This window comes from Hypanus sabinus, chromosome 19, assembly GCF_030144855.1.
Source record: "Hypanus sabinus isolate sHypSab1 chromosome 19, sHypSab1.hap1, whole genome shotgun sequence".
Taxonomy (NCBI): domain Eukaryota; kingdom Metazoa; phylum Chordata; class Chondrichthyes; order Myliobatiformes; family Dasyatidae; genus Hypanus; species Hypanus sabinus.
This window is the reverse complement of record NC_082724.1, coordinates 61,965,541-61,990,982: the sequence shown is the minus strand read 5'-3', so window position 1 is coordinate 61,990,982 and position 25,442 is coordinate 61,965,541. Positions and strand designations below refer to the sequence as shown.

Sequence of the window (25,442 nt, the reverse complement as noted above, 5' to 3'; positions counted from 1 at the left end):
GGTATTGCAATGTTTCCAGCACCAACATGGCCAGTAAGTGAAAAACAGAAAGCTTCCCAATCAAACTTGGAGTCAGGTAAGTCTACTTTCTTTACACAGTCTTGCTTGTGTGTTGAATTGAGCCTTTTTCTAAATCCAGGAAGAGATGACCAAAAGGACTGATGAGGAAAGGGTGGTAGATGATGTCAATGTAGACTTCAGTAAGGCCTGTGACAAGGACCCACAGAGTAGGTTTGGTCCATAAAGTTTGATCACATGGGATCCAGATTAAGCTAGCCAACTGGATACAAAATTAGGTTAGAGGTAGGAGTCAGAGGGTAGTAGTAGAGGCTATATTTCAGATTGGGACTAGTGGTATGCTGCAGGGTTTAGTGCTGGGTCTGCTGCTGTTTGTCACCTATATCAACAGCTAGAATTAGAATGTAGTTTATTTGGTTAGTAAGTTTGCAGTTTCCAAATTGGTGGTGTGGAGGATAATGAAGAAAGTTGTCTAAATTGTGAAAGAGGGACAAGGAATGGCAGCTGGGATTTTACTTGGACAAGTATAAACTTATCATCAAGGCCCTAGAGAGTGTTGTAGAACAGAGAGGCCACAGTTTTCCAGACAGGCCTGGCCTCTTTGCCTTCGAACATTCCTTTTGATGACCATGCTACGCCACCTGTCCCTTTGGACCAGAAGTTAATTACAAAATTAATTAACTCTCTACAAAATGTTCTGGAGACCCTGTAGGAGGAGGAGATGTAGATGGTGAATCCTGTATGATAGTTCTCCAAGCAGACTGTGGAAGTCATTTATTAGAACGTCTTATCATCAGAACACTCAAACAAGCATACAGATGTGAGAAAGGCCCCTTTTCTCAGATTCTTCATGTTGAGACAGCAGAATGACAACATTCTGAGGCAGCAGAATGAATCCACCTGCTTGTGGGCCTTGTGTTTCCTAAGAAGGTCTACTCTAGGCAGACATAGAACCATAGAACATTACAGCACAGAAACAGGCCTTTTGGCCCTTCTTGACTGTGCCGAACCATTTTTCTGCCTAGTCCCACTGACCTGCACCTGGACCATATCCCTTCATACACCTCTCATCCACGTACCTGTCCAAGTTTTTCTTAAATGTTAAAAGTCAGCCCGCATTTACCACTTCATCTGGCAGCTCATTCCACACTCCCACCACTCTCTGCGTGAAGAAGCCCCCCCCCCCCCAATGTTCCCTTTAAACTTTTCCCCCTTCACCCTTACCCCATGTTCTCTGGTTTTTTTCTCCCCTAGCCTCAGTGGAAAAAGCCTGCTTGCTCTATCTATACCCATCATAATTTTATATACCTTTATCAAATCTCCTTTCATCCTTCTACGCTCCAGGGAATACAGTCCTAACCTATTCAACCTTTCTCTGTAACTCAGTTTCTCAAGTCCCAGCAACATTCTTGTAAATCTTCTTTGCACTCTTTTAACCTTATTAATATCCTTCCTGTAGTTCGGTGACCAAAACTGCACACAATACTCCAAATCTGACCTCTCCGAAGCCTTATGCAACCTCACCATAACATTCCAACTCTTATACTCAATACTTTGATTTATAAAGGCCAATGTACCAAAACCTCTCTTTACTACCCTATCTACCTGTGACACCACTTCTGGGAATTTTGTATCTGTATTCCCAGATCCCTCTGTTCTACTGCACTCCTCAGTGCCCTACCATTTACCTTGTGTGTTCGACCTTGGTTTTTCCTTCCAAAGTGCAATACCTCATATTTGTCTGTATTAAGCTCCACCTGCCATTTTTAAGCCCATTTTTCCAGCTGGTCCAAATCCCTCTACAAACTTTGAAAACCTTCCTCACTGTCCACTACACCTCCAATCTTTCATCAGTAAATTTGCTGATCCAATTTACTACATTATCATCCAGATCATTGATACAGATGACAAATAACAATGGACCCAGCACTGATCCCTGTGGCACACCACTAGTCACAGGCCTCCACTCAGAGAAGCAATCCTCCACTACCACTCTCTGACTTCTCCCTTTGAGCCAATATCTAATCCAATTTACTACCTCACCACATATACCTAGAGACTGAATCTTCCTAACTAACCTCCCATGCGGGACCTTATCAAAGGCCTTACTGAAGTCCATGTAGACAACCTTCACTGCCTTCCCTTCATCCACTTTCCTGGTAATCTCCTCGAAAAACTCTAATAGATTTGTTAAACATGACCTAACACGCACAAAGCCATGTTGACTCTCCCTAAAAAGTCCCCATCTATCTAAATACTTGTATATCCTATCTCTTAGTACTCTTTCCAATAATTTACCTACTACCAACGTCAAACTTACCGGCCTATAATTTCCTGGATTAATTTTAGAGCCTTTTTTAAACAACGGAACAACATGAGCAATCCTCCAATCCTCCAGCACCTCACCCGTAGATACCGACATTTTAAATATATCTGCCAGGGCCCCTGCAATTTCAGCACTAGTCTCTTCCAAGGTCCGAGGGAATACCCTATCCGGTCCTGGGGATTTATCTAATCTGATTTGCCTCAAGATAGCAAGCACCTCTTCTTCTTCAATCTGTATAGGTTCCATGACCTCACTACTTGTTTGCCTTATTTCCATTGACTCCATGCCAGTTTCCTTACTAAATACAGATGCAAAAAAAACATTTATGATCTCCCCCATTTCTTTTGGTTCCATACTTAGCCGATCACTCTGATCTTTAAGAGGAACAATTGCTCTTAATATACCTGTAGAAGCTCTTTGGATTATCCCTCACCTTGACTGCCAAAGCTACCTCATGTCTTCTTTTAGCCCTCTTGATTTCTTTCTTAAGTATTTTTTTGCACTTTTTATACTCCTCAAGTACCCTATTTGCTCCCTGTTTCCTATACATGTCATACATCTCTCTCTTCTTCTTTACAAAGGTTCCTTATCTTTATTCACTTTGCCTTTAATCCTGACAGGAACATACAAACTCTGCACTCTCAAAATGTCTCCTTTGAAGGCCTCCCACTTACCAACGACATCCTTGCCAGAGAACAACCTGTCCCAATCCATGCTTTTTAGATCCTTTCTCATTTCTTCAAATTTGGCCTTTTTCCAGTTTAGAACCTCAACCCGAGGACCAGATCTATCTTTATCCATGATCAAGTTGAAACTAATGGTGTTATGGTCACTGGAAACAATGTGTTCCCCAACACACACTTCCGTCACCTGTCCTAACTCGTTTCCTAATAGGAGATCTAATATTGCATCCTCTCTAGTTGGTACCTCTATATATTGATTTAGAAAACTTTCCTGAACACCTTTCACAAACTCCAACCCATCTAGACCTTTAACAGTATGGGAGTCCCAATCAATGTGTGGAAAATTAAAATCCCCTACTACCACAACTTCATGTTTCCTGCAGTTGTCTGCTATCTCTCTGCAGATTTGCTCCTCCAATTCTCACTGACTATTGGGTGGTCTATAATACAACCCCATTAATGTGGTCACACCTTTCCTGTTTCTCAGCTCCACCCATATGGCCCCCGTAGACAAGCCCTCTAATCTTTCCTGCCTGAGCACTGCTGGAACATTTTCCCTGACTAGCAATGCCAGCCCCCACACCACCCCCCCCCCCCACCCTTCATCTCTCTGTCTCTATCACATCTGGAACATCGGAACCCTAGAACATTAAGCTGCCAGTCCTGCCCCTCCTGTAGCCAAGTTTCACTAATGGCTACAATGTCATAATTCAACGTGTTAATCCACGCCCTCAGCTCATCAGCGTTCCCCACAATACTCCTCGCATTGAAATAGACACACCTTAGATAACATCATTTATTTTCACCCTGCTCCACTATCTACTTTGGCACTCTGGTTCCCATCCCCCTGCAAATCTAATTTAAACCGCCCCCAATAGCACTAACAAACCTCCCTGCAAGAATATTGGTCCCCCTGTAGTTCATGTGTAACCCGTCCCTCTTGTACAGGCTTTGTCGAGGCTCTATGGATGTTCACATGGATGCACAGTGAGATAATAAACTACTGACCTGCTGGAAGGTCATCAACTCCCTGATGTGGTTCTGACTGCAAATTATTGGTCTTCCAGTGTGAAGTGTCCAGAACCAAATGCTGCCAACTATATCATTCTAGATGCAGGATTCATGTAGCAGGATACACTGAAGCTCAAAGCAGCCTTGGCAAGGGGTCTGTCGGGAAGGACCACAGTCTAGCATCCTACCACCACTATTTAATAATCTCTCTGATGCTTCACAGATGGAACATTTGGGAGTGAAACATAAGTGTTGTTGACAAGTTGTAACTGAACGTACTGAATTGCTAGGGTGAGTAAATAAAGATAATTTTTGGAGAAAAAATGTAGTGGCTTGGAGAAGCTTTGTTCTGCAGATGTTGAGTGTTAAGCCCATTCTCATATATGATTTAGGATCGAAGTTAATGATAACCTGTAGCTCAGGCCAGAGTGAGTGCATACATGAATGGATAAGCAAACCGGTATTCTCTCCCAGGCCAACATACCCAGCACTGAGATCCTCATGCTCACTTGGCCCACACAATCTTTCAATGTCATGCAAAAGATTACCAGATGGACTAAAGAAAACAACAGTTTCACAAAGCTTCCTTTAAAAAAACATAACATCTCTACTAACACAAGAGATTTTGCAGATGCTGGAAATCCAGAGTAACACCTACAAAATGCTGGAAGAACTCAGCAGGTCTGGCAGTACCTAAGGAGAGGAATAAACAGTTGATATTTTGAGCAGAGATTCTTCAGCAGGACTGGAAAGGAAGGGAGAAGAAGCCAGAATAAGAAAGTGGGGGAGGAGGAGTACAAGCTAGGAGGTGATAGGTGAAGCCAGGTGAGGGGGGGAATGAAGTGAGAAGCTGGAAGGTGAAAGGTGCAAAAGCTGAAGGGCTAAAGAAGAAGGGATGGAATAGGAAAGGAGAGTGAACCACGAGAGAAAGGGCAGGAGCACAGGCATCAAGGGAAGGTGATGAGTGAGGAAAAGAGAATGAGTAAGAGGGGAACTGGAATGAGGAATGAACAAAGAGAGAGGAAAGGGGTGAGAAATGTATGAGTTAATTTGTTGGGAGAACCAGAAAGCCCAACATAAATGGTTGCAGGAATACTCAGCTGACCAAATGACCAGCCAATCATCCCATCAAACACATCCCACCCTACATGTGAAAGTCTGCAGTTTCCACATTCCACATTAGTCACCTTATAGCTTACAGAACTGGAATGTAGGCAAGCCATTCCTCTAACAAAGGACAATCCAAGAAGAAAAAGAAGTATTCAATAAAGTATTAATCCATGTGGCTTATTAGTTTTAAATGTCAAGCTTCAGTGAAATCAATGAGTACCATCAGCTGTGTTGTTGCTGAAATAAAGTAACCCATCACTGATTCGCATTAAAATAATTACATTAGTCAATCAACATTGTTCTTTAACCTAATCTATAACCAGTAACACACATTTCCCGTGGATTAGTCTACCAGGTTTCACAACATTGCTATTTCCTCTTTTTAATATAGGCCGATGTCGATGCTAATTATTTTGCCAGGACAACACCTTAGGAAAATACATGCTGGACAGAAAACACTCATTAGATACTATTGATGGGAAGCATCAAACTTAATAAATTTGCAAATTCTACTTTTTAATAAACACTTTTAAAAGTGACTATCAATGCTAATTGCATTGCCCATATTACTTCTGCATTGGAGAACTATTTATGCCTTTAATGCACTCTAGGTCTGATTTCTCCTTTAGGCAAGATTCAGTAGCTGGGGTTTAAAACTAATGCTGTTGAACACTTCACAGAACCCTAAGCTTGAGGCCATAGAAAACCACTCGAAATAATGTTAGGCAGCCTTCTCACTGCCCTGGCTTAAATTTGTTTGAAGTATGTTTGTTTAAAGACTTCAACCAGTCTCTTACAGAACATTAACCTGGAAGTTGATTGGCTGCAGTAATAAAATTGTTAACTGAAAGAGCATATCATATTAAAGAGTAGGAAGCAAAAATATATTTGTTTAAAAACAATGTTCACTAAGCAGTTATACAAAAGATTACTTTGGATAAAAAAGTTAAGAATCAATTTATTCCTGGTAGCTTTATGGACTTAATTATTTCAATGCATGCCTGAATACATGAATATTGAATGCCTCTTGGGATAGGAGAACAAATGATGCATCTGATTTTGAATGTTGTCTGAAACTTGAAAAATAAATATCAAATATTGATCTCAAATAAAATATATGATTGGTTCAAGAATTACCCAACTATAAAAATTTCTCATGGCTTCAGAGCTTGCAGCATTTAGATTGCCACCGGTTTCTAAGTTCAGAGCAAACAACTGCATTTGGAAGCCTAGTTAACACAAAAGAAAAAAAGCACAGACGTTCAAGATCTGTTCCAACACACAGAATGCTGGAGGAACTCAAAAGGTCAGGCAGCATCTCGGAAATTTTTTTTGAGAAGGAAAGGTCAATGAGGGGATAGTGAAAACATGGCAGGGGTTGGAACTGGGATCAATAGAGGATAGAGGGTTGAAAGGGTCAGAGAAAGTGGGGTGGGAAGAAGACGAACATTCAGAGAAGTGAAAAAGGAATGAGGGGTAGGGGAGGCTTGGCTGTCTAGTTACCACAGGTCAAAGTTCTTATCCTCTTGAGGATTACAAGATATTCTTAGAAGTACTAAGTTTGAGAGTTTACTGTATAAGCCCTATTTTAATTTGACCACCAGCCTGGGAGCCATCCCTGAGACTGAAAAATATTAACTGCCATGTGAGCTAATATGATTCTGAAGGCCTCAGGTCACCTCTATCAGGAAGGGGTGCATTGATAGATGGCAGAATACAGGGAAAGTAAGCACACTAAATGAAGTGCAAGGGCCATGATGAGGTAGATTGAGTCGATCTTCTGAGAGTAAGACTGATAATCTAGTTATTGTCATTTAAATCAAAATCATGTTTATTATCATTATCTTATACGACATGGAATTTGTTGTTTTGTGGCAGCAGTACAGTGTGAACAAACCCCTCCCTTTCTTGGCCTATGATAATATTGAAATGAATGTGGTCTTTCCCTGGCATACCCTCTCCGTTGCTCGGTGGAGTTGTGTTTCATGCTGAATGAGAGTGAAGCAACTACAATCAGAAGTTTGGCAGAAAAAAAGAGGCATTCTGAAGTACATCCCACTGCCCTTAGGCTCTGCACAGAATTATACCAGTACATACCGTCTGACCAGCTGCCCAGTGCAAAGATATATTCAGCAATCGCTAACTCTCTTGCAAATGCCAATGTTGGCTGCCTGACTTAGAACAAATTCATTCTTGTTCCAGTACATATACACAATCTTCATTGGCAGCCATCATGGCATTTCATGTAATTAACACTTTACAACAGTGAAAATTAAGCTCTAAGTGACAGCTGACTAAATAAACTAATGATATTTTTGTCCAGGCGTCAATCTGTGTTCAGAAGCTCATTAAAAGGAGCTACTAATCGACAAGAAGCCAATGTTATAAACACAAAAGTTTCTGCAGATGCTGGAAATCCAGAGTAACACGCACAAAATGCTTGAGGAACTCAGCAGTCCAGGCGGCATCCATGGAAATGAATGAACAGTTGACATTTCAGGCCGATACCCTTTCTCGGGACTGGAAAGGTAGGGCAAGATGCCAGATTAAAAAGGTGAGGGGAAGGAGGACAAGCAAGAAGGTGATGTGGAAAGAACTGGAGAAAAAGGAATCTGATGGGAGGAGACTGGATCATGGAGGAAAGGAAAGAAGAGAAACACCACCTGATAGGTGAGGATACGAGGTAAGATGCCAGTGAGGGGGAAATAAAAAAGAGGGAAGGGGGAGAGGAAACATTACTGGAAGTTGGAGACTCTGTAACCTTCAGGTTTAGAGGCTACCTAGTCGTTTAGAGGTGAAGATGCCTTCAGGTTTAGAGACTACCTAGTCAGAATATGAGATATTGCTTCTCCCATCTGAGAGTGTCTTCATCATGGCAAAAGAGGAGGCCATGGACCAACATGTTGGAATGGGAATGGGGATAGGAATTTAAATGGTGGGCCATTAGGAAATTCTGCTCTTTATGGATGGAGCTGAGGTGCTTAACAAAGCAGTCCCCCCAATCTACGTCAGGTCTCACTAATGTCCACCATGTAGGTCTGCATATATACCACAAAAAATATTTTCCTTCAGTGAGGGAATAGACAACTCTTATACTTAGTTTTACTAGATCTGGCCATCAATGACAAAACCAGCATTTGCTGGCTAGCTGCCATCCAGATGCCTGGTGTTCAGCCACCTACTGTGACCGATACATTCTTCCAGCAAAGTATTCCTTCCCACAGCGCTGAAAGTCAAAAGCTGCAGAGGCAGTAAGTCTGAAATATAAGCAAAAAGAGATGGCAAGACTCAGAAGGTCAGAGAACAATTGTAGAAAGAAAAACAGATTGAAGATCTGAAAGAGAAAACGAGTTTAGTTTTAGTTTCCAGAAAGGAGCGAGAGATACATAATACAAAAGGTACATCTCTAATAGGGGCAGGATAGGGTTGTCCAGGGAAAAGTCGCTGATAAAATGATTTGGTTAACAGATTAATGAGAGTGGTTAGAGAGGAAAGGCACAAATAAAGCAACTTGAATGCAATAAGTTAAGGACATTTAGAGAAAGAGAAAACTAGGTGTTGGGTGGGAAGTTCTAGGTTTTCAACGTATCTACAAATAAGGGCCGGCACTACATTTTCAATGCAATATGTTGTATGGCTCTGAAGAGGATCTGCGGATGGTGATGCTTCTGTGTATATAAGGTCCTCATCCTTCTTGGTCCTAGTTGGTCCAACTGAGAATGCTTTTGGTGGAGACACCCTGGAACATTGATGGAGGGGATGAGTGATGTTGTGCTATTGAATGTGGGTGAGTGAATGCCTTTGGTTGAAGGCAGATAAGATAAAACTTTAATTATCCCTAAGGAAATTATTGTTGCAAGGGTGCTCGGTTAGAAATATATACTTTAAAATACAAAATGTAAGTATTGAGGTGTGAAAGAAATACAAAATGTGCATTAAAAAGTAATCGTGCAAAATAAAGACATGCAATGAAACCGTGTACTTCAGGAGGAGGAGTTGTAGAGTCTTATAGCCACAGGGAGAAAGGATCTCCTGTGCATTCAGTGGTGCACCTCCATGGAATCAATCTGCTACTAAATGTGCTCCAGTATGTCATGGAGAGGGTGAGAGGGATTGCCCATAATGCTCCGTAGCTCCTGCTGCATCATCCTCTCAGACATAACTACCAGGGAATCCAGTTCCACCGCCGGAACAGAACCAGCCTTCCTGACGAGCTTATTGATCTCCTTGGCGTCAGCTGTTCCCACCCTGCTGCCCCAGCAGACTACAGCGGAGAACGCTGGCCACCACTGAGTCATAGGACATCTGCAGCATAGTACTGTAGATGTTGAATGACCAGAGCCTCCTCAGGAAGTACAGTCAGCTCTGTCCCTTTTGTATAGAGCCCCTGTATTTTTAGTCCAGCCCAGTTTATTGTCCAGGTGAGTTCCCTGGCATTTATAGTCCCAGACAACCTGCCCATCTGTTCACTTGATGGAGATGGGAATGCAGGGTGTCTTCACCTTCCTGGAAGTCCACCACCAACTCCTTTGTCTTAGTGATGTTGAGCTGCGGGCGCTTCAGCCCACATCACTCAACAAAGTCGTCCACCATTCTTCTGTACTCAGCCTCTTGACCCCAGCTGATACAGCCCACAACTGCCAAATCATCTAAAAGCTTCCACAGTGGCCGGACTCCAAGTTGTACCCGAAGTCCAAGGTGTACACGATGAACAGGAAGGGGGCCAGGACAATCCCGAGGTGCCCCTGTGCTGCTAACTACAATATCTGATATACAGCTCTGCAATCTCACATACTGTGGCCATCTGGACAGGTAGTCTGTAATCCAGGACACTATATAACCATATAACAATTACAGCATGGAAACAGGCCATCTCGGCCCTTCTAGTCCATGCCAAATGCTTACTCTCACTTAGTCCCACCTACCTGCACTCAGCCCATAACCCTCCATTCCTTTCTTGTCCACATACCAATCCAATTTTTTTTTAAATGACAAAATCGAACCTGTCTCTACCACTTCTACTGGAAGTTCGTTCCACTCTCTGAGTAAAGAAGTTCCCCCTCGTGTTACCCCTAAACTTTTGCCCCTTAAATCTCAACTCATGTCCTCTTGTTTGAATCTCCCCTACTCTCAATGGAAAAAGCCATGTCATGTCACCTCTTTCTATCCCCCTCATAATTTTAAATACCTCTATCAAGTTCCCCCTCAACCTTCTACACTCCAAAGAATAAAGACCTAACTTGTTCAACCTTTCTCTGTAACGTAGGTGCTGAAACCCAGGCAACATTCTAGTAAATTTCCTCTGTACTCTCTCTATTTTGTTGACATCTTTCCTATAATTCGGTGACCAGAACTGTACACAATATTCCAAATTTGGCCTCACCAATGCCTTGTACAATTAGTGGACACTAGTGGAGCATCCACCTGCATCTCCGTAAGCTTACTCCCCAGCAAGTCATGTGGTGTTAAAAGCAGTGGAGAAATCAAATAGCTAGGATCCCTCCTGTTGATGATTTTCACTGCTTGACACCTATGCGGTAGAAATGTTACTTGCCACTTATCAGATCATACCTCAATGTTCTCAAGGTCTTACTGTGTGCAGACATGGATTATTTTATTTTGAGGATTTGCAATCATTAGTAAGCATCTCCCTTCTGAGCTTACAATGGATGAAATGTCATTGATGAAACACTGAAAGTGAATGAGCCCAGGGTACTGCTCTGAAGAACTCCTTCAGTGATGTCCTGGGCCAGAAAAGTTTGACACCACAGAAAGACCTGACACCACAACAAACTTCCCTTGTGGAAAGGCATGACTCCAACAACTGGAGTGTTTTCTTCTTGAAGCCCTTTGATTCATGTCTTTACAGGAGGTCTAGCAATGAGTAGTTGTGATTAGTCTTAGACTGCAGCAGGTTATTGATAAGCAAGTGTAAAGGGGGTTTCTTCTTTTTTCTTTGTTACTGTGTATGTAATCAAAATGGCTTCTTTGTTTTGTTAAAAGCAGGAATGCTTCTTTGTTGCGAGAGAGTGCTGGAAGCTTGTTTGGGTTAAAATTTACTGATAACGAGAATTGTATTCCTTTGTAAACCAATTGGGATTAATGTTGTTCTTTCTTCTGAGTCTATAAGCTATTGTTGGCGGGCTTTTGGGGAGATTGGGGAGAGGATGCAATGCTGTAAGCTGGGCGAGGAACGGACCCCAAGCGGGGGTCCGAGGCCAGGAGGTACTCCGAGGAGAGGAGATGAAGCTAAATGTGCTTGGATGACCACTTCAGATGGTCCTAAGCTGTGAGTCGAGGAGTTCGGAGGGGATCGAATGGTGGCCAGAAGACTTCAGTAATTGAGCTCCAACAGTTGTGCATGAAGTGGTTTGGACTTTGATAAGTTGGGTGCCTTTTCTTTATTTTTTTCTTCATATATACTGTATTGTTATTAATCGCTTAGTTATAGTAACCTTTATAAATTGTACTCATTTAATCGCATATGGTGTACTGTCTGTTTTTGGGCGAGGCGGGGACATCACACAGGAACCACACCAGCTGATTACCCAGTTTGGCTGCTCCCCCTAGACGAGAACGAGCTGAGTGAGCCTGAGGCTACCCAGGGGGTTACACAAGTTTCACTGAGAGCACAATGACAGTGTCCATTCATAATTCTGTAAAAGACTAACTAAGGGACACATAACTAGTAGCTTCATATTGTTCTGCTTTTTGTGGATGGGACATAATTGAGGCATTTTCCAGATTGCTGGGTAGATGCCATTAGACCATAAGACATAGGAGCAAAATTAGGCCATTTAGCCCATTGAGTCTGTTCTACCATTTAATCATGGCTGATCCTTTTTTCCCCTCCTCAGCCCCACTCCCCAGCCTTCTCCCTGTAATCTTTGGCTGCTGTGTTCAATCAAGAATCTATAAATCTCCACCTTAAATACACCCAATGACCTGGCTTCCACAGATGCTTGTGGCATCCACAAATTCACATCCCTCTGGATAAAGAAATTTCTCAACATCTTTGTTTTAAATGGATGCCCCTCTATCCTGAAGCTGTGCCCTCTTGTCCTAGATTCCCCCACCATGGGAAACAACCTTTCCACACATACTCTGTCTATGCCTTTCAACATTTGAAAGGTTTCAATGAGTTCCCCTTCATCCTCCTAAATTCCAGCGAGTACAGACTCAGAGCTATCAAACATTCCTCGTATGATAACCCTTTCATTCCCAAAATCATCCTTGTGAACCTCCACTGAATCCTCTCCAATGTCAGCACAGCTTTTCTTAGATGAGGAGAGCAGAACTGCTCACAGTACTCAAGGTGAGATCTCACCAGTGCCTTATAAAGCCTCAGTATCACATCCCTACTCTTGTGTTCTAGACCTCTTGAAATGAATGCTAACATGGTATTTGCCTTCCTCATAACCGACTCTACTTGCAAATTAACCTTTAGGGTGTTCTGCACAAGGACACCCAAGTCCCTTTGCATCTCCGATTTTTGGATTTTCTCCAAGTTTAAAAAAAATAGTCTACACATTTATTTCTACTACCAAAATGCATGACCATGCATTTTCCAACATTGTATTTCATTTGCCACTTTCTTGACCATTCTCCTAGTCTGTCAAAGTCTTTCTGCAGCCTGTTTCCTCAATGCTAGCTGCCCTTGCATCTATCTTTGTATCACTTGCAAACTTGGCAACAGGGCCATCTATTCCATCATCTAGTATAAAAAGAAATGGTCCCAACACCGACCCCTGCGAAACACCACTAGTCACTGGCAGCCAACCAGAAAAGGATCTTTTTATTCCTACTCGCTGCCTCCTACCAATCAGCCAATGCTCTAACCATGCCAGTAACCTTCCTGTAATACCACGGGCTCTTAACTTGGTAAGCAGCCTCATGTGTGGCACCTTGTCAAAGAACTTCTGAAAGTCCAAATATACAACATCCACTGCATCCCCTTTATCTATCCTACTTGTAATATCCTCAAAGAATTCCAACAGGTTCGTCAGGCAGGATTTTGCCTTAAGGAAACCATGCTGACTTTGTCCTATCTTGTCCTATGTCACTAAGTATTCCATAACCTCATCCTTAACAATTGACTCCAACATCTTCCCAATCACTGAGGTCAGACTAACTGGTATATAATTTATTTTCTGCTGCCTTCCTCCTTTCTTAAAGAGTGGAAATATTATAATGGTAATGCTTCTCTTAGGCTAGAGGCTATAGAACATAAAACATTAGGGCATTGTACTGGCCCTTCTGCACACAATATTGTGCCAACCCTTTAAGCTTTGCTAAGATCAACGTAAGCCATCCCTCCAATGTAGCCCTCTATTTTCCTTTCATCCAGGTGTCTATCTAAGAGGCTTTTAAATGGCCCTAAGGTAACTACCTCTACCACCACCCCTGGTAGCATGTACCACACACTCACCACTATGTAAAAAAAACTTACCTCTAGTGTTTCCCCCCCCCCCCCCATACTTTCCTCCAATCACCGTAAAATTATTCCCTTTGTATTAGCCATTTCTGTCTTGGGAAAGATTTTCTGGCTATCTACTATGTCTGTTCAGGAGCACATCTTCAGTATGAACTACAGCCCGGATGTTGTCTGGTTCCACAGACTTTTCAGGTGAAGTTACAGTGAATTGGAAAACACAGGATTTTGGAACTGTTATTTCTATGTTTGCCTCTAAATTATACAAAGTGAGGCCAGTCTAAGCTGTGGTTTGAGATGTCTTCATTTTCACAGTCTTCTTCCTGCCCCTATGACTACAAGGGCTTCAAGTTTTTGAAATTGTAGGATAAGGTTTGGGTAGTAATGGATAGAATGTTCCAAGTGTGCTGATCATTGCAGGCAGCTTCTGACTTAGCAGACAGTGTGGGTTCAGGATGAATTAGGATAGGAGGAAGAGGAACGCACATGTTGATAATCCTCCCTCCAGCCTCTGGCTCAAATCATGGCTGCAATCTCAGCAATATCTTATCATGTGGGTCAGAATTAGCTTCTTAATACAGGGCAAAACTTATTGCCCTCTAATGCCTTCAAGTTGTCTGTTATTAATTTTGTGAGTTATTCAAACACAACATCATTTTTTGTAGGGACATGTCTATCTTGAACTACTTGAATCTTCTTTGTAAGAAAAAGTGAATGCCCAACAGCAAAGTTGAGTGATGGTTGATAAAATGCAAATGTGTAAACATTGTAGATGCAAGGCTTGTTACAATTCCTGTCTATGAAGTTATAGTGTGTGAAGGTCAGATAAATGTATGGACTATTAATTCTATTGCAATATAAAAAATGTTTGTACTTTATTTAGAACCTGATTACTAAACATGTCATCACAGGTAAATTAAATGAAATTCAAGTGTGGAACAGCATATGGAATTATGATGTTACTGTAAGTATGGAAATGTGGTCCCTAATATCCCAGGGCATTGAAGTTTTGAATGTTATGGGGGTAGGGGGTGGTTGTACAGATTAGGGACAGCATTGTGACAGTACCTAGGGATCATATTCCAGAGGGATTGTCCAAGCAGGCCATTTGGAAAGAGCATAGGGATAAGATGAATACCATCACTTTTTGGGATTATGGTATAGCCCTCCAAATAGTCAGCAGGAAATAAGAGGAACAGATACTCAACCAAATCGCAGAAGGTGTCACAGCAATAGTGTGTATGGTGGGGGACTTCAACTCTCTCTACATTGACTAGAATTGCCAGTTCTGGAACTTCATGGGGTGTAATTTCATAAGTTCCTCCAAGAGCATTTTTGGGACAGATAGTTCTAGCAGAATTATCTGGTATATCCCAGAAAGAGGGTCAGTACTCAAACTTACCTTGAGAAATGAAACCAGGAAGGTGGTAAAAGTGTTGGTGGGAAGATGTTTGGGAAAAGTGACCACAGTTCTATAAATTTCAAGGTAGATTCAGAAAGGAATAAGACCAGTACTCAAATTAAGGTCCTAAATAGGAGGAAGGTTGATTTCAACAGCATTCAAGAGGACCTGGTGAAAGCAGATTGGGAGCAGACTGCAGGTAAAACAGTATTTGACAAGTGAGAATCTTTTAAAAGAAATTTGCAAGAGTTCAGGGCTGGCATGTTGTTGAAGGGTGAAAGGCAAGAATGGAGAATCTAGAGTGAGAAAGGGTACTGAAGGTTTGATCAGGAAATAAAGAGGAAGCACATGAAAGGATTAACTAGATGGGCTCTCAAGCATTTTAGGAGCAAAGTAATAGCTTGTTAAACAGAGGTCCCCTCGGGAACAATGGAATATGTGTGGAGCCTGTGGTTTGAGTGTGGTCCAAAATGAGTACTTTCTATTTGCTTGCTGCAAGGATAAGAAAGTAGAAGATAATGAGGAGGTAACTAAGAGGATTGATGAAGCAGGCTGGTAGAACGTATACATAGATGTTAGTAAGGCAGTTGACAAGGTCCCAAATGGTGGGCTGCTCCAGAAGATAAAGGCACATGGGGATCCAAGGCAAACTGGCTAATTGGATTGTAAATAGAAACATGAGAAAATCTGCAGGAACTGGAAATCAGCAACACACACAAAATGCTGGAGGAACTCAGCAGGCCAGGCAGCATCTATGGAGAAAATAGAGTCAATGTTCCAGGCCGAGACCCTTCAACAGGACTGGTGAAAAAAAACTGAGGAATAGGTTTAAACGGTGGGGGGAGGGGAGAGAGAAACACCAGGTGATAGGTGAAACCTGGAGGGGAGGGATGAAGTAAAGAGCTGGGTAATTGATTGGTGAAAGAAACAGAAGGCCATGGAAGATAAAAAAACAGAGGGGTGGAGCACTAGAGGGAAGTGATGGATGGGCAAGGAGATAAGGTGAGTGAGGGAAAAGGGGATGGGAGATGGTGAAGCGGTGGAGGTGGGGGCATTACCGGAAGTTTGAGAAATCAACGTTCATGCCATCAGGTTGGAGGCTACCCAAGTGAAATACAAGGTGTTGTTCCTCCAACCTCCAACCTGATTGTGGCCCCATCGTGACTGTGGAGGAGGCCATGGATGGATATATCAGAATGGGAAATGGAATTGAAATGGGTGGCCAATGGGATATCCCACTTCTACTGGTGGACAGGGTGTAGGTGCTCAGTGAAGCAGTCTCCTTATCTATGCCGGGTCTCACCATTATTCAGGAGGCCACATCAGGAGCACCAGATACCCCAACAGACTTAAAGGTGAAGTGTCACCTCACTTGGAAGGACTGGTTAGAGCCCTAATAGTAGTGAGGGAGGAGGTGTAGGGGCAGGTGTAGCACTTGAATGATAATGAGGGAGGAGGTGACCTGTCCCTAAACTTCCTCCCTCACTACCATTCATGGCCCTGAACATATTGCTTTGATTGGAGGACTTTAGTTATCGGGAAATATTTGCTAGGCAAGCTTGTTTCCCTGGAGCAAAGGAAGCTGATGGGTGACCTGATAGATAAAACATAAAATTATAAAAGGCATAGACAGTGTAGTCAGAATCTTTTCCTGTGGTAGGAGTATCAAAAGCTTGAGGAAATAACTGAAAGGAAGGAGTTTTGAAGGGCATTTGAAGAGAAAGTTTTTTATAGATGTTGTTGACATCTGCAATGTACTACTAGTGAAATAACCACTACATTTAAAAGGCATTTAAATAGGTACTTGAATAGTCAAAGGATAGGATAAACTTAATATGGACAAATGGAATTAGTATGGATGGGAAGAACACTCAATATAGTGAGTCAAAGGATCCATTTCTGTATAGTACAAATCTATGACAGCATATCTTACATGTGGACAGTGTTCTTCCTGAAAGTCAAACACAACCATCCCTGCATATGATGCTTTTATGCACAAAGGAGTCTAAGCATATCTTAAAGAATTTAGAAAATATGCAACTTCTACGTTTACCTCCAAAATGCACATAGTAAGGTCAGTCTGAGATGTGGCTTGGGGTGCCAAATCAGGTGACAGTGTTTCTTCATTTTCACTGCCTTCTTCTTGCCCCTGTACCTCCTGCCCGATAGTAGTAGTGAAAGAAAGGAGGGCATGCCTGAATGGTGGGAGTCCTTGATAATGGATGCTACTTTCTTGTGGCAGCACTCCTATAGATCTGCTCAATGGTGAGGAGGACTTTTCCTTTGATGTACAGCCCTGCAGCCACCAATTTCTATAGACTTTCTATTCCTGGGCATCAGTGTTTCTATACTAAGGTGTGATGCAACCAGTCAGGATACTCTCCACTATGCAACTATAGAAATTTATCAAAGTTTCTGGTGACATGCCAAATTTATGTAACCTTCTAAGAAAGTAGAGGCACTGTTGTATCTTTTTTGTGATGGCACTTACATATTGGTCCCAGGGTCGATCCTTTGATACGTTAACACCAAGAAATTTATTGCTACTGACCCCCTTCACCTCCGTTCTCCTAATGAGGATTTGCTCATGAACCTCTGGTTTCTTTCTCCTGTAGACAATAATCAGCTCTTTGGTTTTGCTGACATTGCTGTTGTGGCACTATTAAACTAGATTTTCAATCTCCCTCCTATATGCTGATATGGCCAACAACAGTACTGTATGTTATCAGTAAACTCAAGGGTACCTCTACCACAAAACAGCCTCAGTAGCATAAGCTCACTGTGAGGCATCCCGCAATAAAATCCCTACATAAGCAAACAAACAAGCTAATTGTAATTATTTTTATGGCAAAATGTTTCATTTGCAATGAGAGGAAAGGTCTGTAGTTCTAACCAGAGGTCATGGAGTATGGAGCAGTACTGACAAGTCATTTGTAGTATCGAATTCTCAAGCATACCAGTCCCAGAAAAGACTTTTCTAGAAATCCATATAGTAGTGATTAATAGAGATTTTCTTTTTGTCTAGGTTATTAATACTCAATGGTTTAAAAGTTCAGATATGGATATCAAGGTAAAATATTTACATTGCTCAAACTGCATAAATGGAGGCTTTAATTTGTGAACTTGAAACTCTTTGAAGTTGTGCCAGCTGAAGCTTGGAATAATTCAAGCTATGTAGGCACTGGAAGCATGGCAATACTTGAAGACTGCCCCCAGTACATATTCGGACTGTATTGGTCATTAACAATGCATTTCACTGCATGTTTTGATGTTTTGATGTGCAAAGTGGCAACTAAACATATTTTTTATCCTTTAATCTCCTGATACAAGTCCTCAAAACAAACCAGAAAAGCAGTGTTCAGGAAGCAAATCTCACCCATACAACACACAATTAATGGAATTGAATGAATTCCAAGCAGGAAAATGGTGCAGGTCATTGTAAGGAAGTAAGGTGATGCAGACTATTGAACAGCAATTTAAAATGTGCCATTAGATTTCCACTAATAATTCCCACATGGCAAATCCACTACCTCAGTCCAACGAAAAGGGGCAGAGATGAGGATCAATAAAGAAATGCAACCCAAAAGGAAAGAGTTAATTTCAGAGATTTGAGAAAGGTGGTTGGAATAATGAATGGCCAGGAAACCAGTAAATGAGCAATGGTGCCATCAAAGTGTAAATTCCCTACATTCCACCGAAGTGTAACACAGAGCATCACAGGAAGTCATTCTTACCTGTGGCCACCAAACTTTACAACTCCTCCCTCAGAGTGTCAGATACCCTGTGCCAATAGGCTGGTCCTGGACTTATTTCCACTTGGCATGGTTAACTTATTATTTAATTATTTATGGTTTAATATTGCTATATTTCTTCACTATTCTTGGTTGGTGCAGCTGTAACAAAACCCAATTTCCCTCAGGATCAATAAAGTACATCTGCCTGTCTGTATAAAGATATCTCACCATGAAGAAAAGCATAAGCTATGTAAAATCAGAGAAAATAGAAGGGAAACATGTTCTTTAGCAAGTGAGTTGGTAACTCATTCAGCATCACATATTAAACAAAGTTATACAACAATGGCTAAAGAGAAGCAGGACTGACAACTGAATGTTGCTGGTTACAGGATTTTCAGAAGTGATAGACTGGGGTAAAATAGGGGGGAGGGAGTCACAATATTGATTAAAGAAACAACTACAGCTGTGAAAAAGGGTGATAAATTGAAAGGATCAAGCAATTAAAATAGTTAAAGGTTGAGTAAAAGGAGGTAAAAAAGACATAAAAGAGCATATTAGGGAAAAAAGCTGGAAGTAAAGGTATAAATTAAAAGTACCAGTTCAGTAATAGTGTGGTATTTCAACTACTCTGATATAAACCATATACTTACTGTTAGTGGACACTGATTTCCTAAACTGCATGGAACTTCTACTTTAGCCATTAGGTTTTTAAGCTCAACAAGTGGGGGTATGGCAGAGGAAGGGCAGGAACAATTCTGTATTAGTTTTAGAAAAGGTTTTTGGGCAGATGGAAAGAAAGTCAAGCAGAGTAAAATTTTGTGGCGTGATCATAATTCTATTAGATTTGGTATAGTTAAGAAAGAGGGCAAAGATGAAATAAAAGTGAAAATTCTAAATGAAGGTAAGGGCAGGGAAATAATTAACAAAAAATAAGCTGCAGCCAGCTATTTGATTGCAACTCAGTCTCACAGCAATGGGAGGCTTTTACAAAGAAGATTCAAATAGTTCAAGATAGACATGTCTCTACAAAAAAAAACAATGTTGTTGTGTTTGAGTAATGCACAACTTTTTTGAAAAGGTAACAAAGAGAGTGAATGAAGGCAGTGCATTTAATACTGCCTACTTGGTTTTCTGCAAGTCTTTTGTTAAGTCCCTTTTGGCTGGCTGTTCAAAAGGAGTAAAAGAGCATAGGGATCCAAGGAAGAGTGATAATCTGAAACCAAAATTAACTTTGGAAGTAAATTGTTATGGTTGACAGATAATTTTCTGTTTGAAATACCAATGTGATTCCATACAGAACACTACCCAGTCTCTTGTTTTTTTTTAAATATATATAAATGCTTTTGAAATATGTTTACAATATAGAAACTAGATGTTTTGCTGACAGCAGGAAGAGAAGGATGGTCTGGTTGGTTGGGCTGAAAAGTGGAAAATGATGTTTAACCCTGAGAAATGTAAGATGATGCATATGAAGAGATGAAACAGGAGGTTTGCAATAAATAGTAGATACTGAATGATATGGAGAACAAATGGATTTTAGACCACCACAAGTCCTTTAAAGTTAGAAGGATGGGTCAACAAATAGTTCGGGTAATATATTTTCTAATACTAGCAGTAGTGCTCTGTGTCAATTTGGATCTCACTGTGAAGAACATATAAATAGAACAATTGGAAGAAGAAGGTAATGGAAATAATTTGTTATGACTATGCTCTTGGTTAACAACAGTTCCTAGATGTTAATGTTAGTGTTACAGTGTGAAGTATTCACTTGAATGGAATCTATACTTCAGTGAATATGGTTCCTGTCCACTGAAGATGTTGACCAGGAGACTACATCTGAATTGATCACAAAATCCATTGCAGGGCAGATTACTTGCTTAAATCAACAAATTATTCAAAATACGTTTCTGCTCATTTAAGTAATTGGGCTAGGTGTCAGTTGTCAACAGAAATATGCACAAGCAATCTCATGTTATTATTGCATCTGGAGATGTGATGCTGCAGCTGCTGATCAGGCTAACACCAAAAGGAGAGGTGAGCAAGAGAATGCATACAGGACTTAGTGGCTAAACAATACTAGGATAAAAACATTGTGTGAGTTTACATTCAGTTAAAAAAAAGACCAAAAATTCCTATCAGAGCTTAATGCAGGGGTGCAAGCCCCTTAAAAGCAACTTTATGACCAAGAAATGTGAATAGCAAGAGAAAAATAAGTATTCTAATAAGGTAGCAAACACACTTACTGCAGTCCAATGCTAGAAGTTCAAACTAAATTTATAATCAAAGTACAAATACATCACCATATACTGTGGCAACACGAGTGAATCTGCAGATGCCAGAAATAAATAAAAACACAAAATGCTGGCAGAACTCAGCAGGCCAAACAGCATCTATGGGAGGAGGTAGTGACAATGTTTCGGGCCAAAACCCTTCATCAGGAGTCCCGAAACGTTGTCACTATCTCCTCCCATAGATGCTGTCTGGCCTGCTGAGTTCTGCCAGCATTTTGTGTTTTTACCATATACTGTGGATTGTTCTCTTGTGAACATTCACAATACAACAAAGAAATACAGTAGAATCAGAGAAAAACTACACACAAAGATTGACAGCCAACATGCAAAAAACTTGCAAAAAAAGCAACCCAAATAATAATTAAATAAATACATACATACAAACATAATACTGAGAACATAAGTTGCAGAGTCCTTGAAAGTGAGTCTATAGGTTGTGAAATCACTTCAGAGTTGAGGTGATTGAAGTCAACCAGGCAAGTTCAGGAGCTTGATGGTTGAAGGGTAGTAATATATTTATATTTACATTTATCTAGTCTACTTCTGTGAACTAATGATTAAACTCTGTAAGAATTGACTTCATTGTCAATAAAATGCCTTTGTAACCATCTGAGAAAATGCAGGGCCATTTCCAACAATTCTAAACAGCCATCACAGCTGGAACTACTTCATTTACACCTACCCAATAATATAATTTACACCTCACTTTGTTATTTTTCCACACATTCCTCCAGCAGCATTGTCACGTGTCCTTTCTATTCCCGCGGGTAGGCAAAGTTGGCTACCTTTATTTAAGAAAAGTATATTCAGTCGTATTAAACAACAAAGTTATCAATCACCTGTAAGTATGGCAGAAATCCTTTAGTTTTCTTGTTGGCTGCTACTCAAAAGAAACAGTGCGAAAATTACAGGTACAGTAGATGCTTAGTTTGTACTGGCTGTTTTTATCAGGAAACCCAGCATGCAGTTTTCTTAAAGTCCACTATTAAGACCAACGTCTGGTTGTGCAAATTTCAGATACTCAACACAACAGATTCTGCAGATGCTGGAAATCCAGAGTAACACACACAAAATACTGGAGGAAATCAGCAGGTCAGGTAGCACTTATGGAGCAGAATAAATAGGATCTTGGCTTGAAACATTGACTCTTTATTCCCCTCCAGAGATGCTGACTGACCTGCTGAATTTCTCCATATTTCGTGTGTTGCTCAGATACTGTAGATCTGCCCCATGTACACCCTGGCTTCCTAATATAATACATTACTCACTTGATTGAAATATTCTTAGTTCAAAATACCTCCTAATATGGGCTTGCAAGAGTAGATTAATAGGATGTATGTTATCACTGATGATTCTTTACTCTTGGGAAAAATTGCAGAAAAGCACTAGGGGTTGAAGGTGATGCATTGGGAATTGGTGAACCAATGTCTGTAAGCACAAGTACATGACCATGACCCTCTTCGGTCGATAGTTGTTTTTAAGCACATCATCTTTTAGTGAATACATCTAATAATTTCTGGAAAATATTTATCAAGTCTGCTGAAATGTTATTAAAAAGCACTTGTGCATTAATATCCTCGGTACAAGAAGTCAACCAACCCTAAGCTACACACAAAGTACACTGCAGATGCTCTGGTCAAAGCAACACATACAACACGCTGGAGGAACTCAGCAGGTCGGGCAGCATCCACGGAAACGAACAGTCAACGTTTTGGGCTGAGACCCTTCATCAGGACGGACAAAGGGTCTCAGCCCGAAATGTTGACTGCTCATTTCCACTAACACTGCCCGACCTGTTGAACCCTAAGCTACAACTGTCCACAGTACCACACCATGTAGACAACGGTAAGCTGACTCTGATGCAACCATATAACAGACTGCAAATATTCAAATCTGAAGCAAAACTTGAGCTGCGCAAAAACTCAATGAGTTGGGCAGTACCTGTAGAGAGAAATATACAGTCGGCTTTTCAGGTCAATAGCTTTCATCAGGATTACAAAGGAGACGCTGCAGAACTTACTGTACGAGGAGGGATGGAGTCAGATGGAGTTTAAGAAAGAGACAGGTGCTTGAACAGAAAAGGTCTTGGAAGCTACAGATATAGTGCAGAAGAGGGGGAAAAGATCAGCATAAATATGGTAGGCTGGACAGCCAGTCTTTCTACTGTGAACTCTATGAATCTAACAAGACTTTCCTTCACTGTCAACTCCAACGGTGATAATTCCACGTTACTGTAATCATCACCAACTCACCTATCTCCCTTATCTCCCAGGCTCTGACAGCATACCTGGTAGGGCACTGAAAACCTGTGTTAACCATGTGGTTGGAGTGTTCAAGGACAACCCTTCAAGGTAAGCTAGCCAATAATATAAAAGACAATATCAAAAGTTTGTTCAGATATATAAAGTGTAAAAGAAAGGCGAGAGTGGGTATCGGATTGCTGGAAAATGACGCTGGAAAGTTAGTATGAAGAGTGTTTTGATGTCTCCAGGCCTGTACTCACCAGGGTTTACAAGACGGGGTGGGTGGGGGTGTTTGGATCTCATTGAAAAATATTAAATATTTAAAATGTGGGACCAGAGGGCACAGCCTCAGATTAAGGGGACGTCTATTTAGAACAGAGATGAGGAGGGATTTCTTTTGCCAAAGGGTGGTAGTGAACCTGTGGAATTCATTGCCACACACGGCTGTGGAAGCCAAGTCATTGAGTATATGTAAAAGCAGAGATTGATAAGTTCTTGATTAGTAAGAGCATCAAAGGTTATGGGGAGAAGGCAGGAGAATGGGGTTGAGAGGGATAATATCAGCCATGATGGAGTGGCAAATCAGACTTGATGGGTCAAATGGCCTAATTCTGCTCCTGTGTCTTATTGTTTTATGGTCAGCCTTTATCAGGAGATCAGCAGTTTCAAGTTCCTGCATGTTAACATCTCTGAAGATCTGTCCTAGGCCCAACATATTGATCCAATCCAAAGAAAGCATGGCAGTATCTATATTTCATTAGGAATTTGAAGAGATTTAGTATAAGACCAAAGCCTCTATTAAATTTCTACAGATGAACCTTACAGAGCCTTCTTACCAGTTGCATCACTGTCTGGTATGGAGGGGCCACTGCACAGGGTCTGAAACAGCTGAAGAAAGTTGCAAACTCAGACTGCTCCACCAAGAGCACTAGCCTCCCCAGCAGTGAGGACATCTTCAAAAGGGGATCCCTTTCTCATTAAGGACCCCCACCACCCAGGACAGGCCTTCTTCCCATTGCTACCATCAAGAAGACACAGGGGCCTGAAGAAACATGCTCAACATTTTAGAAACAGCTTCAACCATCAGATTTCTAAATGGATAATGAACCCATGTACTTTTTTTTCTCTCTACATACTTAATTTAATCATATATATTAGTTATTGTAATCTATAGTTTTTTATTATGTATTGCACTATATAGCTGCCACAAAACAACTAATTTGACAAATATGCCAGTGATATTAAGCCTAATTCTGATTCTGGAGAACCAAGTGGTTTCCAAATCAAAAAGAAAGGAGACTCCAGATCAAATGTATGCTTCAATTTCAAAATAAAGTTCCTGGGTGAGTAAATCGACTTCAATTAAATTAAATTTCAGATGTGGATTTCAATATTTATAGTTTACTATTTTCACACTTTGTGCTGGAGGATGAATTATACCTCTATTGTCTCTGCCTACTGGAATATGTATTCAATGCATCTTTTGAAAGTACAGTATTGTAACAGCCCTTGAAAATTTTCAACAATTGTGCTTTGACTAAAAGTTTCTTTTATCTGAGTCTTATATGGGAGAAAAATGTTATAGCACAAAATAAGTGTGCTTAAATTAGGGATTGAATCAAAAATATACAATTGTAGGAACTCAAGATATAGCCCAACTTGGTTATTACTACTCTAGCTGTTAAGACCTAAGGGTTGGGCTCAAGTCCCATTCTAGCCCCATTTATATAGGTGCATAATTAAGGGTGAAATTTACTGCAGAGCTGAGAGATGTTTTGGATAAGATGTTCACAGCAGTCAACTGAAATTAAGAGATCTAACAGAGTAATTCAAATAATTGCAAATTGTTCTTTCAGAACCTCAAAAGACAGATCAACTGATGATATGTCCCATCTTTATGTGAACCTGTCACCTAAAGCTGATTAAGAACAACTCATCAGTTCTGGGATCCTCAGGTTGTTCCAAAGAACAGCACAAAGATACAGCCAACAGAGCGACTGCTTAGCAGCTCCAAAGATCAAGGTTCAATCCTGACCTCATGTACTGAATGTGTGGAGTTTGTATGTCCTCTCTGTGGTTGTGTGGGTTTTCTTTTGGATGCCCCAGTTTCCTCAGATATCCCAAAAATGTACAACTTTGTAAAGTTAATTGCCCAGAAACAGAGGTAGGTGTTATAGTGATATAGTTCCCACT

General features: G+C 41.0%; 1 protein-coding gene across 1 annotated transcript in view; it reads right to left on the bottom strand.

The window, feature by feature from the left end:
* The window catches only part of LOC132377975 (testis-expressed protein 264 homolog), a 440,098-nt gene that overhangs the window by 240,405 nt on the left and 174,251 nt on the right, over positions 1 to 25,442 (bottom strand). The gene's annotated exons all lie outside the window — the stretch shown is intronic.